Here is a 17,712-nt window from a genome sequence, read left to right as displayed (position 1 = left end):
GCAGGGCTTGGCTAGAAATTAAAGTACCCGAAGTGGGAACTCCAGATGGCCAATCGTACAGAAAATAAATAAAAATATTGACGCGGCTCTCGCGCCGTATAAGCCACTTACGTTAGTACGCACGCCGAGCAGTTGTTGGCGTAACGGTATGAGCTTGGACTAGTATTTCGTTGGCCGTGGGTTCGACTACTCGTGTGGAGTATGTTTTTCTCAATTTTTATATTATTCATTTATTTTATTTTATTTATTTATTTATTTATTTATTTATATGCAAAAGGCAAATAGGACGTCATTTTTAAATGAGCGCACAAGTGTAGAAAATTTGGAGTTGCGAACTTTCCCGACGTGTTCAAACAGAAATAATTATTTTTTCTCCTTTATTGGCTATCTATCCGCCTCTGCGGTGTAGTGGTTAGTGTGATTAGCTGCCACCCCCGGAGGCCCGGGTTCGATTCCCGGCTCTGCCACGAAATTTGAAAAGTGGTACGAGGGCTGGAACGGGGTCCACTCAGCCTCGGGAGGTCAACTGAGTAGAGGTGGGTTCGATTCCCACCTCAGCCATCCTGGAAGTGGTTTTCCGTGGTTTCCCACTTCTCCTCCAGGCAAATGCCGGGATGGTACCTAACTTAAGGCCACGGCCGCTTCCTTCCCTCTTCCTTGTCTATCCCTTCCAGTCTTCCCATCCCCCACCCAGGCCCCTGTTCAGTATAGCAGGTGAGGCCGCCTGGGCGAGGTACTGATCATTCTCCCCAGTTGTATCCCCAGATCCGATGTCTGAAGCTCCAGGACACTGCCCTTGAGGCGGAAGAGGTGGGATCCCTCGCTAAGTCCGAGGGAAAAGCCAACCCTGGACAATAAACAGATTAAGAAAGAAAGAATTGGCTATCTCCTCTACTTGGGGAATGTGCCATAAACGTGAATAGTCGTTTCGCTGTAAGATCTGTTTTCACCTGACAAGTGAAGGTTGCTCCTGGAGGCTGTACACAAACAATCAATTCTTGGCGAAGGAAAAAAAAAGTCTGACAAAGAAATCCCAATTTTTTACCTTTTCTATGCCTTTTGTTTATAAATAAATAAAATGAATTATTCACCTCTTTGCTTAATTGGAACTTGAATAATATAAAAGTTGACAGAAAAAAACAGTCTCCACACAGCGAGCCAAACCCACGACCATCGAATTACCTGTCCGAGCTCTTACCGCTACACTAACTACTGCTCGGCGTGCGCACTAACGTAAATGGCTTATACGGCGCGAGAGCCGCGTCAACATTTATATTTATTTTCTATACGATTGGCCATCTGGAGTTACCACTTCGGGTACTTTCATTTCTAGCCAAGCCCTGCATGTTCTATAAATTTGAGCGAAATCGGTGGTGATGAGTAAGCTTGTCGTAAACTTTTATTTGGAGGTCATTGACCTATTTCGCCTACGAATAGAATCGTTTCGTCCGCCTCTGTGGTGTAGTGGTTAGCGTGATTAGCTGCCACCCCCGGAGGCCCGGGTTCGATTCCCGGCTCTGCCACGAAATTTGAAAAGTGGTATGAGGGCTGGAACGGGGTCCACTCAGCCTCGGGAGGTCAACTGAGTAGAGGTGGGTTCGATTCCCACCTCAGCCATCCTGGAAGTGGTTTTCCGTGGTTTCCCCACTTCTCCTCCAGGCGAACGCCGGGATGGTACCTAACATAAGGCCACGGCCGCTTCCTTCCCTCTTCCTTGCCTATCCCTTCCAATCTTCCCATCCCTTCACAAGGCCCCTGTTCAGCATAGCAGGTGAGGCCGCCTGGGCGAGGTACTGGTCATTCTCCCCAGTTGTATCCCCGACCAAGAGTCTGAAGCTCCAGGACGCTGCCCTTGAGGCGGTAGAGGTGGGATCCCTCGCTGTGTCCGAGGGAAAAGCCGACCCTGGAGGGTAAACAGATGATGACGATGATGATGATAGAATCGTTTCTCTGACTCTCTCAATGAACAAACAAGCCTTTACAAATATGTACACCGAGCTCGATAGCTGCAGTCGCTTAAGTGAGGCCAGTATCCAGTATTCGGGAGATAGTGGGTTCGAACCCCACTGTCGGCAGCCCTGAAGATGGTTTTCCGTGGTTTCCCATTTTCACACCATGCAAATGCTGGGGCTGTACCTTAATTAAGGCCACGGCCGCTTCCTTCCCAGTCCTAGCCCTTTCCTGCCACTGTGTCGGTGCGACGTAAATCCAATAGCAAAAAAAAAAATATGTACAGAATCATACACCAAGCTAATACATAATTATCAAACCCCAATATTATTTCTACAAGTTCAACAATATTTAAAAAATTCATGATTCAAAGCTACCGACAATGGGCAACCTCCGCCATATTGTTGATTTTTGATTGTAGGAAACCCGTTAAAATCACTACATGGTAGATCCATTCAGTAACACGAGAGGTGCAGTGGACTGTCTCATAGTTCACAAGGTTCCCCTCCAGTTGCTGAGATATCGTATTTTTACCTTTCACATATTTCATGTCCGTCTCTGTGATGTAGTGGTTAGCGTGATTAGCTGCCACCCCCGGAGGTCCGGGTTCGATTCCCGGCTCTGCCACGAAATTTGAAAAGTGGTACGAGGGCTGGAACGGGGTCCACTCAGCCTCGGGAGGTCAACTGAGTAGAGGTGGGTTCGATTCCCACCTCAGCCATCCTAGAAGTGGTTTTCCGTGGTTTCCCAGTTCTCCTCCAGGCGAATGCTGGGATGGTACCTAACTTAAGGCCACGGCCGCTTCCTTCCCTCTTCCTTGCCTATTCCTTCCCATCTTCCCATCCCTTCACAAGGCCCCTGTTCAGCATAGCAGGTGAGGCCGCCTGGGCGAGGTACTGGTTATTCTCCCCAGTTGTATCCCTCGACCAAGAGTCTGAAGCTCCAGGACACTGCCCTTGAGGCGGTAGAGGTGGGATCCCTCGCTAAGTCCGAGGGAAAAGCCGAACCTGGAGGGTAAACAGATGATGATGATGATGACATATTTCATGCTCTGTGTAGTTGAAGAGTCCTGGAGAGTTGCTGACATTCTCCCAGTCTCCAAGAAAGCCCCATGCATGAGCCATAGTCCAGAGCAATGAACTTCCCATTCTCAGTATCTGATGAAGTCTTTACCATGGTTCTAAACTATATTTTGAAATTTGATGTGACATCTGAATTGCCTATGCGCGTTATGTTTCTAGAGTTCTAGACGTTTCTCGCCTTCTCTGTTTCCCTTCCATTTTGAAGCCTTTCAATTTCCATAATATCATTAATACACTGAACTAATGAGTTTTCTTAGTCTTGGTTTCTTCATTTTTTCAAACATTTCTTTGGCTTAAGGATGGCGCTCTATATCCTTATACTTCTCAGACTTTTATCCGCAGTTCTATCATTCTTTTATTGTTTTCAAAGCCATATGCAACGAACTGATAGTGTCGATCTGTAAATCATCAAGTAGGCATATTTTCTTTTAGTGATACTTAACGAATTTTGCAAACTTGTTAAAATGCCATGATGTAGGTATTACCCCAGTCCTAACTCATACCATAAGAACTATAATGGTTCAATTTTTTTAAATATGAAAATATACCGTGAAATGATAGAGTTGAACTGAACTGAATTTATTGATGATTTACATGCCACTGAGGCTGAAAATCCTCTTCCTGTAGCGCATTCATATAATAAATTATAGGTTTAATAACATGCTAACTAAATTATTATAAGGTTAAGTTAAACTTGTCCGCCTCTGTGGTGTAGTGGTTGGCGTGATTAGCTGCCACCCCCGGAGGTCCGGGTTTGATTCCCGGCTCTGCCACGAAATTTGAAAAGTGGTACGAGGGATGGAACGGGGTCCACTCAGCCTCTGGAGGTCAACTGAGTAGAGGTGGGTTCGATTCCCACCTCAGCCATCTTGGAAGTGGTTTTCCGTGGTTTCCCACTTCTCCTCCAGGCAAATGCCGGGACGGTACCTATTTTAAGGCCACGGCCGCTTCCTTCCCTCTCCCTTGCCTATCCCATCCAAACTTCCCATCCCTCCACAAGGCCCCTGTTCAGCATAGTAGGTGAGGCCGCCTGGGCGAGGTACTGGTCATCCTCCCCAGAGTCTGAAGCTCCAGGACACCGCCCTTGAGGCGCTGAGTCCGAGGGGAAAAATCGACCCTGGAGGGAAAACAGATTAAGAAGAAGAAGCAGAAGAAGAAGAAGATGATGATGATGATGAAGAAGAAGAAGAAGAAGAAGAAGAAGAAGAAGAAGAAGAAGAAGAAGAAGTTAAACTTAAAAGTAGACCTAAATTAGGACTGTGTCTGTACAGATACTAAACCGAGTAACTCAAAAACATACTTCATATAGCCTACTAAGTTTGAAATAAATTATTTTGGGCTATAGGAATATTTACCGAGCTCGATAGCTACAGTCGCTTAATTGCGGCCAGTATCCAGTATTCGGGTGATAGTAGGTTCAAATCCCACTGTCGGCAGCCCTGAAAATGGTTTTCCGTGGTTTCCTATTTTCACACCAGGCAAATGCTGGGGCTGTACCTTAATTAAGGCCACGGCCGCTTCCTTCCCACTCCTAGCCCTTTCCTGTCCCATCGTCGCCGTAAGACCTATCTGTGTCGGTGCGACGTAAAATAACTAGCAAAAAAAAAGAGTATTTAAAAATAATAGTGATTAAAACAATAATCTAAGGAATATACAGCTTTCTAAATAATACATACACCGGGCGAATTGGCCTGTGGTCAGGGCCGCGCAGCTATGCGCTTGCATCCGGGAGATAGTGGGTTTGAACTCCGCTGTCGACAGCCCTGAAGATGGTGTTCCGTGGTTTCCTATTTTCACACCAGGCAAATGCTGGGGCTGTACCTTAATTAATAATAATAATAATGTTATTTGTTTTGCGTCCCACTAACTACTCTTTTACAGTTTTCGGAGACGCCGAGGTGCCGGAATTTAGTCCCGCAGGAGTTCTTTTACGTGCCAGTAAATCTACCGACACGAAGCTGACGTATTTGAGCACCTTCAAGTACCACCGGACTGAGCCAGGATCGAACCTCTCATGTTGGGGCCAGAAGGCCAGCGCCTTAACCGTCTGAGCCACTCAGCCCAGCGGTTCCTTAAGTAAGGTCATTCCCACTCCCAGGCCTTTCCTATCTCATCGTCGTCATATGACCTATCTGTGTCGGTGTGACGTAAAGCCAATTGTAAAAAAAGTAAAAGTAATAGATACAAGATTGCGTGTTCTCAGCCCCTTGCGTACTCCTCGGGAAGAAAGATGTTAAGAACTGCTTTAGTTGAGTACAATTAGTGGTAACGTACAGTATGTACCTATTCTATTCGTACGGGCTGTTTGCTTTAGTACTACAATGCACTGCCAGAAAATAATGAACTGAAAAGGATTTTATTCACTCAACATACATTCAACAAAGCCTTCAGAAAACATATATCTACTGTATCTCTCTGCAATCATGTTAACCAAACATACAGCTTCTAATAAATAAAAGCGCGCCCATAATCTTGTATCATTCCTATTCGTACAAGCAAACTGATCACTTGAAATAAACAAAAAATAAAGGGTTCCTGGAACATGTTAGTATCTAGTGGAATGTCCCCAAGACGTTTTAATTGGCCGTACGTGTAGAGGCGCGCGGCTGTGAGCTTGCATCCGGGAGATAGTAGGTTCGAATCCCACTATCGGGAGCCCTGAAGATGGTTTTCCGTGGTTTCCCATTTTCACACCAGGCTGTACCATAATTAAGGCCACGGCCGCTTCCTTCCAACTTCTAGGCCTTTCATATCCTATCGTCGCCATAAGACCTATCTGTGTCGGTGCGACGTAAAGCCCGTAGCAAAAAAAAAGACTTTTTAATTGCCTGACATCGTCACCGCATATAATACACTAACTTCTTGCACATGTCGGGGCTGATTAAGAATTGCTGGTACATCTAAAACACTGAACGTATGTTGAAAATTAAAGTTTGAAATTTTCTTCACCAAAAGGAAATGAAAAATAATTCATGCAGTAGAGGTTTAAACACTTTCTCCTGGGTTTCCTTGGCGTGTTCTTAATAGTGCCTTTGTATTTAAATTTATCAGCCACATATTGCACCGTAGTATGTGTTATATTGACCAGCTGCTCAATCTTTCGTAATGAAAGTGCCAGTTTAAATATAGTTTTCTTGAGCTCCGTACTTAAATCTGCACTCCGCCACAGATACACTAGGAAGGAGACTATCGCGCTTGACCAGTCGTGTGCCGTCACTGAGACTTTTCCGTGCATCACAACCCAATGGTGGGCATCATCCTGTCCATGTGTACGAATACAACTGATACACCCGTTTGTTGATCCCGGCACATGAATATCAAATATCCTTGCCTGTATGTATGGTTTTCACTAATTTCGTGTGGCTATTTCTAGCCTAGTGCAGCCCTTGTAAGGCAGACCCTCCGATGAGGGTGGGCGGCATCTGCCATGTGTAGGTAACTGCGTGTTATTGTGGTGGAGGATAGTGTTATGTGTGGTGTGTGAGTTGCAGGGATGTTGGGGACAGCACAAACACCCAGCCCCCGGGCCATTGGAATTAACCAATGAGGGTTAAAATCCCCGACCCGGCCGGGAATCGAACCCGGGACCCTCTGAACCGAAGGCCAGTTCGCTGACCATTCAGCCAACGAGTCGGACATGGTTTTCACTAACGAATTGTCATTGACAAACCATGTTTCTACTCGTAATGTACGTTTTATTTCACTTTCTCAATCGTTAATGTGAATATACGAGACTTGATAAGAAATTGAAGTCGGTACGAATAACAGAGACACATACTGTGTATGTGAAACGGTGAACATTAAGAGTTGCTGCCTGGCCGAGGCGGTAAAGGCGTTCTCGGTTCGCCCGGAAGGACGTAGATTCGAATCCCCGTCAGGAAGTCGTAAAATTTAATAAACGAGATTTCCAATTCCGGAGGTGCATATGGCCCTGAGGTTCACTCAGCTTACACCAAAAATGAGTACCAGGTTAATTCCTGGGGGCAGAGGCGGCCGGGCGTAGAGCTAACCACTCTACCCCATCACGTGCCGAGGTTAACAATGGTGGAAGCCTTTACCTTCCACTCTCCTAAGGCCTTCATGGCCTGTACGGAGGTGACTTTGCTTTGCTTTTTTGAACATTAAAAGCACAAAGGATACGTGGCGCCGTGCAAACAAAACATTTGTTAAACTTAGTTGTACGGTGGATGGGAATTCGAAGAGCAGTCTTTGTAAACCTATAATATCTGTTATGTCCTGACTCCATAGGTGTGAATTAATTATAAAGTTAGGATGGAGTCCTAGTTTTCAGAATTGTGTGCGTAGCGATGTGCATGACGTTTCAACCGTTACAGCAGTATGTAATAGGGGTTTATATGTTCATCACGCCCGGCATTTGTAACGTAACAAATGCGTGCGTTTTACACCCTCTGTAGTCTGATGTTCAATGTTTCAGATAAATCTTTGTATACAACAGGATCATACTCAATGATTGAGAATACCAGACTTTGACCAAGTAGCATTAGCATATAAGATGGTGTACATGAGACGTTATGTTCCAAATTTTGCATGAATGACACAACTTTTCTGATCACATGTGACGTGTGATCAATCTAGAATGAGGTTCTGTTGAAACTTAGACCTAAATTGTTAACAGTGTCACTGTAATGGATATCTGTGTCTATAATCTTTATCACTGGGGGAGGGGAGTAATTTCAGATCAAAATTTTTCAGGAGTCTTGTGTAACTTGTGCAAATAAGCTAGAACTTAGCCACATTTAATTGGAGGTTATGATATATGCTCCATTTGATCAATCGAGATGTATGTCATGATTCAAGTGCTTTATACAAGAAGGTGCATAAGCGTGTCTAAAGTGGAAGTCTGTGAGCTTGCATCCGGGAGATAGTAGGTTCGAATCCCACTATCGGCAGCCCTGAAGATGGTTTTCCGTGGTTTCCCATTTTCACACCAGGCAAATGCTGGGGCTGTACCTTAATTAAGGCCTCGGCCGCTTCCTTCCAACTCCTAGGCCTTTCCTATCCCATCGTCGCCATAGGACCTATCTGTGCCGGTGCGACGTAAAGCCCCTAGCAAAAAAAAAAGTGGAAGTAAGCTCGTAAGTCATAAGCGTACGTGTGAAAGGCACCGCTTTAAAAGGCTTCAGAGATGCCATTTACAGTATATAAATAGAAAAGCGTAACGGACCAAGGGCTGACCCCAGCAAGAGGGTTGTCTGTCCAGAAAAGTGACTCTTTGTGCACTTCCCTCCCCTCTTTTTCGGTACTGGAGTGGGGCAGCGTAGATTGTTTATGTCGGGGCACCATTTCTGTGCTTGCGTGTACTGAAGCCTAATTGGTGAGGATTTCCAATGTGGTATTTAGACAGATATCCCCATACTGCTCATGAGCAATTTTTACTAGTGCCTTACCAAGTTCGCAGAGGATGTTGAGAGAGAGTACCGCTGTCTTACTGTTCAACATTGTAGGACCGAATCCCAGTGCATTTGGTCGGCATTCAAATGCATATAAATGCGAGAGACAAGAGTGAACTTAGCGCATTAAAAAATCATATGAAAGAATCTAAAATGAAAGTATTAAAGTATCCCACTAGAAACTAATGGCAAAGTAAGTAGTTACAGAAATCGCTTTCCGTAGATATAATACCGTACCTAAAATGATATCCCCGAGATGGAGAAAGTGATTTCTCTAGACCATTTTTCTGACAACTCCTTATGCTAATTTTTCTGAACTGGTCCTGATTATTTCATTAACTGAATGCTGACATTACACTCCACAATGCCTGTAGATTAATACTGTAGACACTGAACCATGTCCTAAATCAAAAGTTGCTTCTCTACAGCTGATATCCAAAGTGGTTTAGTAATTTTTCAAAAATCTCCTAATAGTCCTTACAATCTACACTAGGCTATGTAGGCTATCTAATCCGTTACTGCTTTACCTCACATTCGTACGAATGTGTTGTATTATAATGCTTATTAATACAATTTCTATTCAAATCTACGCAATTATATTCTCCATTCAGAAGACTATTTCGAATTTTCTGTGCCATTTCTATGACTGAAACTTATTTCATAGTGAGTAATACATTAACCGTATCCTAGGTTCACACGGTTGCAGTCACACTTCCAACACAGATAAGTTCACAGAGTTACAAAATTGTATTTCTTGTCAAGGGTGATTTCTATGTATTTTTGCCTCCTGTGTATGAATCTGAAGTCAGATTTTACAGAATTTAAATTGAAGTATTTACTTATATATAATATAATTTATAATGAAGTTTAGGAAATTAAGTGCAGACAAAAGTAACTATAACTATGTTAAAATGAAATGAATACGAAATAAAGACAACTTATTACTTTAACAACATATCAAATTAATTTCGATGCATGGCAAATCCAAGATACACATTGCATGAACTACGCCCGAGTGCACCAAGCTCGGTAAAAACCAGCCGTTACGAAACCATGTTAAAACCATTGCCGTGGTATTGTTGCGAAACCTGTGTACCAGTGCCATTGCATGGTTTCGATATAGCGGTTTCTTGGTGCATGCTTTTCTCGCTATGATTTGCCTCGGAAGCAATTAAAAGTAGTATTCATAAAGCAGTGATAATTTCGATAGTCACTTGTTTTGTTTCGCCAAACTTGTTCTCCAGGTAACGCGTATGTAAATAGCCGGTATGCCCTTCCCGCGTCTATTTTGTCTCTCATGTTATTCATATATATACTGTATATGGAGTATTCGGAATTTGAGGTTATCAAACCAAAATTTTCATTTTTATTGACAGAAAATATAGCAGGTACCTTTCAATGACGCTGTGAAAGAACGGGTATAATGTAGATGCAATACAATCGCTTTGAAAACAGAATTGAGGAAAAAGAGACGGGGGAAAATAGCAGGAAGAAGCAAGAGTTGATAGTATGTGAAGTATGAAATATAGCTGTCTTAGTTCAGTAATTTTGATTAACATGGAAATCTGTCAGAGCAAATAGGTTTTCAAATACATGTCTCAGTTTTATGGTTTCTTTATTTAATATTATAACTGTACGCCGAGCAAGCAGGCGAGGATTGCAGTAACAGAGATTACTAATTGTCCGTCTGAATGAGATTTTCCTTCAGCTCATTATGAATTCCAATACATTGTTTCAGCTAAGGAAATATTTCACACTTTGAATCGATTAGTTATTCAGTTTTTAGGAAGTCTGAAATTGAATATACCGACCGAGTTTGCCATGCGATTAGGATCGCGTAGCTATGAGCTTGAATTCGGGAGATGGTAGGTTAGAATCCCACTGTCGGCAGCCCAGAAGATGGTTTCCCGTGGTTTCCCAATTTCACACCAGGCAAATGCTGGGGCTGTACCTTAATTAAGGCCATGGCAGCTTCCCTCCAACTCCTAGGCCTTTCCTATCTCATCGTCACCATAAGACCTATCTGTGTCGGGGCGACGTAAAGCCACTAGCAAAAAAAAAAAAAACCTCTTAATCCTTGCGTCGCAGAAAACCTTAGATGTGTTAGTGTAGGACAGGTCCAGTTCGAGTAGATTTTGATAAAGCGGATGTCATTATTTATTTATTTCTTGTTCTTACTGTGAATCGCACTGGTGCTATGAATAGGCTACAGTTGGTGTTTACTTTCGCACATTGGAGTATTGCAGTATTTCTCCTCTTTGACGTGATTACATCATGTAAAACATGCACCTATAGGGCTCCCCACATGGACTCGACAGCGGTAATTTCAAACGCTTGAGTTCCCATTTCAACTGAACGAATGGTGTCGCAATATCAATTTTTAATATTTCTATCGTAATTAATATTTATAAATGTGACGTCATTACAAATTTAGACTACGAAAATTGTTAGTCCGAAACTTTGAAGTGCTATATCACCTATAGTTGAAAACAGATAGAAACAAATTAAATCTTAAATTAAAGGTCTTAGGACACCCATTAATTATTATTCCTTCAATAGTCGTTGTTTTGTACTTATTCAAAATTAAACAGCGTGGGACCGGGCGAGTTGGTCGTGCGGTTAGGAGCGTGCGGCTGTGAGCTTGCACCCGGGAGACAGTGGGTTCGAATCCCACTGTCGGCAGCCCTGAAGATGGTTTTCCGTGGTTTCTCATTTTCACACCGGGCAAATGCTGGGGCTGTACCTTAATTAAGGCCACGGACGCTTCTTTCCAACTCCTAGCCCTTTCCTATCCCATCGTCGCCATAAGACCTATCTGTGTCGGTGCGACATAAAGCATCTAGCAAAGAAACAGCGTGGAGCGTATTCTGTCCACGGAGAACCTTCCATTAGAAAACAAAGAAGTTGATGACGAACGAGGAGCGTATACCTTCTACCACTCATGAGATATCAGTGAGATATCTGTCAGTTGTGTTTCAGTACATCCCTACTGAAATATTTTATCCCCAAATATGAGGTATCTTCAAAACTAAAGTATAAAATATTCAGACGTTCATAGTTTAACTCGCAGCAGAACTACGCTAAATTAAACAATTTGTTTGAATTTATAATGACCAAAACTATCCTCCCAAGGGAATTCTACAGCACACACATCACATACAAAATCCACTCATTCAGTATATTGGCATTAACGAGTGACATGACAACTTTCACAATTGATATAACAATCTATATATATATAAAGTAACTTGTCCTGACTGACTGACTGACTGACTGACTGATTCATCATCGCCGAGCCAAAACTACTGGACATAAAGAAATGAAATTTTGAGGATACATTCATAATAAGATGTAGGTGCTCGCTAAGAGAGGATTTTTGGATATTCCGTCTCTAAGGGGGTGAAAAGGGGGGTGAAAGTTTAAAATGAGTGTATCTATATCTCAAAACGTTAAAGGTTTACAGATATAAAAATTGGTATTTAGAATCTTCCTTAAAAATAAGGAAACACGTATTTTTTTGTTTTCGGAAAATCCCAATGGGAGGGGTGAAAAAGAGTGAAATAGTGGTTGAATGCCTTTAATGAGGATACCGGTACTTATATCTCAGAAACTGAACATATTACAGACCTGAAAATTGGTACTTTAGATCTCTTTTAAAAATAAAGAAACACGTATTTTTTTGTTTTTGTAAACTCCAATTAATGGGAGGGTGAAAAGGGGGGTGAATTTTTAAAATTGGTGTATCTATATCTCAAAACTTTGAAAGTTTACAGATGTAAAAATTGGTATTTAGATTCTTCATTAAAAATAAAGAAATACTTATTTTTTTTGTTTTCGGAAAATCCCAATAGGAAGGGTGAAAAGGGGTGCAAAATTGTTCGAATGCCTTTAATGAGGATATTTATATCTCAGAAGCTGAAGATATTACAGACCTAAAAATTGGTGTTGGGGAGCTCCTTTAAAAATAAAGAAACACGTATCTTTTTGTTTCCGGAAAATCCAATTATTGGGGGGTGAAAAGGGGGTGAATGTTTAAAATGAGTGTATCTATATCTCAAAACTTTTAAAGTTTATAGATGTAAAAATTGGTATTTAGAATCTCCTTTAAAAGTAAAGAAACATGTATTATTTTGTTTTCGGAAAATCCTAATAGGAAGGGTGGAAAAGGGTGAAAAAGGGGTTGAATGCCTTAAATGAGGCTACTTATATTTCAGAACATGAAGATATTACAGACCTGAAAATTGGTGTTTGAGATCTCCTTTAAAAATAAAGAAACACGTATTTTTTTGTTTTTGGAAAATCCAATTAATGGGGGGGTGAAAAGGGGGTGAATTTTTAAAATGAGTGTATCTATATCTCAAAACTTCTAAAGTTTATAGATGTAATAATTTGTATTTAGAATCTCCTTTAAAAATAAAGAAACAAGTATTTTTTGTTTTCGGAAAATCCCAATAATGGGGGGTGAAAAGGGGGGGGTGAATTTTTAAAATGAGTGTGTCTACATCTTAAAACTTTAAATTTTTTTAAAGATGTAAAAATTGGTATTTAGAATCTCCTTTAAAAATAAAGGAACACGTATTTTTTTTGTTTTCTGTAAATCCCAATAGGAGGGGTTAAAAGGTTGAACAATAGGTTGAATGCCTTTAATGAGGATACATATATCTCAGAAACTGAAGATATTACAGAACTCAAAATTTTTATATGGAATCTCCTTTAAAAATAAAGAAACACGTATTTTTTTGTTTTTGGAAAATCCAATTAATGGCGGTTAAACAGGAGTGACAAATAGGGGTGAATTTTTTGAAAGACTATATCTACAGAATATCTGAGAAACGTAAAATGTTACAGAGGTAAAAAGTAGGTATTTGGAAACTCCTGTAAATGTAAAGAAACATAGGTGATTTGTTTTTGGAAACTCCACTTAAGGGAACTAAAAAGGGGTGAAATTTTAAAATGAGAATTTCTACAGTATATCTCAAAAAACATGTTACAGAAGTGAAAAATTGTATTTTTATCTCTATTAAAAATAAAGAAACGTGTACTTTTAGTTTTCGGAAATACCACTTGGGTGGAGGGGGTAGTTAATAATGACTGAAAATGGTGATGAATTCTTTTAATTAGGCTACTGATATCTCAAAAATGAAGATGTTACAGACGTGAAATTTGATATTTGGAATCTGCTCTAAAAGTAAAGAAACACGTATTCTCGGAAAATCCAATGAAGAGGGGGGGGGGCGGGGTTAAAGAATTGAAAATTTAATTGACTTATTTGTATGAAAATACATAAGGTAATAATAACTAAAGTTGTTACAGACGTGAAAATTGGTATTTGGATCTCCTTTAAAAACAAAGAAAAACGCGTTTTGGGGGAAACCATCTTGGGGGTGTGTGGGGGGGGGCTGAAGTGAAAAGGAGTTGAATTCCTTTCGTGAGGATAAACTGAAAAAGTTAGAGTCGTGATATTTGGTATTTAGAAGATCCTTTACTATTAAAGAAACAAGTATTTTTTGCTGGAAAATTCACTTGGTTGTGTGGGGAGGGGGAGGAGTGTGAAAGGAAGTGAAAAAAGTTAATTATTTTTATGGGTATACTTATATCTCAAAACTGAAGGTAATAGACGTGACCACATTGGTGTTTGGAATCTCCTTTAAACATAAAGAAGCACGCCATCTTTACATTCCTTTTGGGGGGGTAAATAGACTTAACGGCGGTGGGGTGTCAAGGAGGGGAGACCAATTGATTTTACTGTTGGCAATGTACTTACAAGGAGCCTCCGTTGCTCAGGCGGTCTCTCACAGCTGGGTTGCGTGGTTCAAATCCCGGTCATTCCATGTGACATTCGTGCTGGACAAAACGGAGGCGGGACAGGTTTTTCTCTGGATACTCCGGTTTTCCCTGTCATTCATTCCAGCAACACTGTCCAGTATCAATTCATTTCATTTGTCATTTAATAATCATTGCCCCAGAGAAGTGCGACAGGCTTCGGCAGCCGGAACAATTCCTATTGTCGCCGCTAGACGGGGGCTTTATTCATTCCATTCCTGACCCTGTCGAATGACTGGAAACAGGCTGTAGATTTTCGATGTACTTATTCTGATCATAAACCGATCATTTCTAATCTTTACTAGGTTCGTTTTCAAGAACCATCTTTTCCTTCGGAGAACGTTCTTAGATTACAGTAGATTCTCCTGGCATATAAATAAAAATGTAAACACATTTGAAATAAACGATAGGAAAGAGATTGACCGTCCAATTGTTCACCTCTATAGTAAGGTCAATAATGCACGGGAGTATGTCATTCGTATCGCCAGAAATCCCGCACACTTGCCTTGGATCGTCGTCAAATGTGCGGATCCCGCTGGAAACGGGTCCTGGACGGGTAATGACTAAGAATGCAGTCCGGCCGCGGGTTCAGTACCGCCAAGGCACCCAAGAAGACACCACGCCGTATCTCCTGAAGGATTTGATCCATATTAAAAATGCTTATAGGAAAAGATGGCAAGGATTTAGGGACCCAACTGACCGGGTGGAATACCTGGACCTAGCCGGGAAGTACGAAATCGATTGCTGGAAAGAAAGATTGAAAAATGGGAGGAAACTTGCCGTAATCTATTAGAAAACGAGTCAGATCGCGAATTCTGGCGGATTCTCGCAGTAAACGAGTCAGATCGCGAATTTCGGCGGATTATATATCTACAACAATAAGCATTCAATTATAAATTTCAGTATAATACCGTAGCGAAGCACGGGTATCTTGCTAGTGAGTAATAATTTCATTACTGAAACCCGATCTTTGCCGGACATAATATAATAACAATGCTATGCGTTTCACAGCCAGCTCCATGGTGTAGGAGGAGCGTGCCTCCTCTCACCCAGTGGCCCTGAGTTCGATTCCCGACCTGATCAGATATTTTAATTTGAGCCTCTTTAGACCAAATGAAGAGCTGTCTGATACGAGAGGTAGTGGACCGATCACAGAAATCAAGCCATATGACCAAGGTTGTCATCACAGTAACCACATGACAGTTCATTATCTGGTTGGGTAGCAGTCGTCTTGGCAGGCCAAGAACCATCACAGCCTATAAACCATGCATTCATACTGTTATCGGTTTAAGAGGCACTATTTTTCCATAATTTCATTCTGGAGAGACATTATTTAATATCCCATTAAAATTACAGATAGGGGCCTCTTGCATCGTTGCACCAAGATTCAATCCCAAAACCTTGAGTATAAATGGTGGGCGTCTAATAAACTACGCTACGCATCTGGCTTCAGCCGTGAAAGATCGGGTTTCGATATATTCTGATCGTAAAGTATGTGTCCCACGCACTAATTACCGGGCGTGCTTTCGTTATCCATTCGGCGTCACTTTTTTGTTCACCAGCTAAGACACTAGCGCAAAAATCGGTTATTGATAATCAATAATGGGTTGCTCTGATGAGTAGCGAAGACAAGGCAGTCGTTATACCGAAATAAAATACTGGACTAGTGTTATGATGCCATTCAGTCTTTTCTGTGGTGGCTATTAATTTAGAATGGGAGTGTGAGTGCACGAGGCGCGTAGGGGACGGTACACCGTGCCGGGGGAGAAAGAATGCGGGAATCGAAAGAAAATGGCTCAGAGAGGAAGAGAAACGCTATTAGTGAAAAAGAAAGGAAAGAAAGCATATCCATTCATAAGATGTCACTGGGGTCGGAAGAAAAATGAGCTGTTGAAGTGGGGAGGAGGTGGTGAAAAAAAGCCATTTCCTCTTTTTTAATATACGTCCTTGCCAAGTCAGTAAACATAAACAATAGGCTTATTCCGGACATTTTAAAGACCGTTTCTCCCCTCCTAGATCAGGTCAAAAATTCATGAGAAATTCGCTGTGTGACTTATGGAATGACTTGCTTCTATTTACGTATGATCTATATCAGGCTTACTATGATTAATTTCAAAACACAAGGTTATTTTGCTGAAATGTTAATTTACATAATAGTGTTCCACACTACTTAACAATTTCTCTTTTTTGATTCATCCTTTCTCTTAATATTTCTATTAAAATTTGGATTAAACCAAAAAAGAGGTCAAAAATCCAAAATCAGTCTGAACGTGTACCATCGAAGTGCATTCATTCTCCGTGTACAGAAAAAGCAGACCGTGGTAGCATTTGTTATTACTTGTTTACAAAAGTACTTTAGAAGTATCATCATGTAAGATTCTCACTAGATGGCAACATTGAAATATAAAGAAGAAGCAGGATTATCTCCGTACACACAGTCCACAAAGGCCTCTGGACGAGTGGAAGTTAAAGGCTTTCATTTCTCGTGTCCTCAACACTAGCAAGGAGGCGTTACACTCCGATTGCCTTCAAATGTTTTCATGTGGTTGTGATGATGCTTGTTGTTTAAAGGGGCCTAACGTCTAGGTCATCGGCCCATAATGGTACGAAATGAGACGAAATGCAATGACAAAATAAAAGTCCAAAATCCTCCACTGACCAGAATTCAATACGTGAGGACGAAGAATGAATGGATGGATATGAAGTTAAAACAATAGTGGAGCCGACCCGCAATGCCTCAGTCACAGAAACTGACGGAAAACAATAGTAATACTGACCAAGGGACTGCTTCTATAGCCCAATACTGAATCGATGATGTGTGTAGTCTAAAGGGGTCCAAAATATAGGCCATCGGCCCCTCATAATGGTACTTATTGGCACGAAAATACAACCATGGTATTTGTCATGGTGCGGTACTAATCAAAAGTAGCGTAGACTCGCGGTATTCCACACATTATGGTACTACTCACAGGTAATGAAATTCGCACATGTAATATAGACGTATGGTTTTTCGCACATAGCGGCGCCATTTTCAGGCAACGCAAACCTATGGTTTTCATCACATAAATGTACTAAGCACAGGGACTCGCACTATCTCGTGGTGTTCCTTATATAGTGGGTACTAATAATAGGCAAGCCAGAACCATGGTGTCGCTCATATAGTGGTACTAATCACAGGTACTGTAAAAGCCTGACCGCACGGTGCTCCTGCGTGCTACTAATCACAAACCTATTTAGTACCTAACATAGTGGTACTACGCGCAAGTAAAAGCGACCCGTTGTGTTCCCCGCGTGGTGGTTCTAATCACAAGTAGTCTCATGGTTCTAATTTGATCATCCCTTGGTCGCCCCTTTTAGTCGCCTCTTACGACAGGCAGGGCATACCGTGGGTGTATTCTTCGTCTGCGTCCCCCACCCACAGGGGGTTGTGTGTTTGGTCCTCGAGA

This window comes from Anabrus simplex, chromosome 2 (assembly GCF_040414725.1).
Source record: "Anabrus simplex isolate iqAnaSimp1 chromosome 2, ASM4041472v1, whole genome shotgun sequence".
Classification (NCBI taxonomy): Eukaryota; Metazoa; Arthropoda; class Insecta; order Orthoptera; family Tettigoniidae; genus Anabrus; species Anabrus simplex.
Note: the sequence above shows the minus strand (reverse complement) of the source record.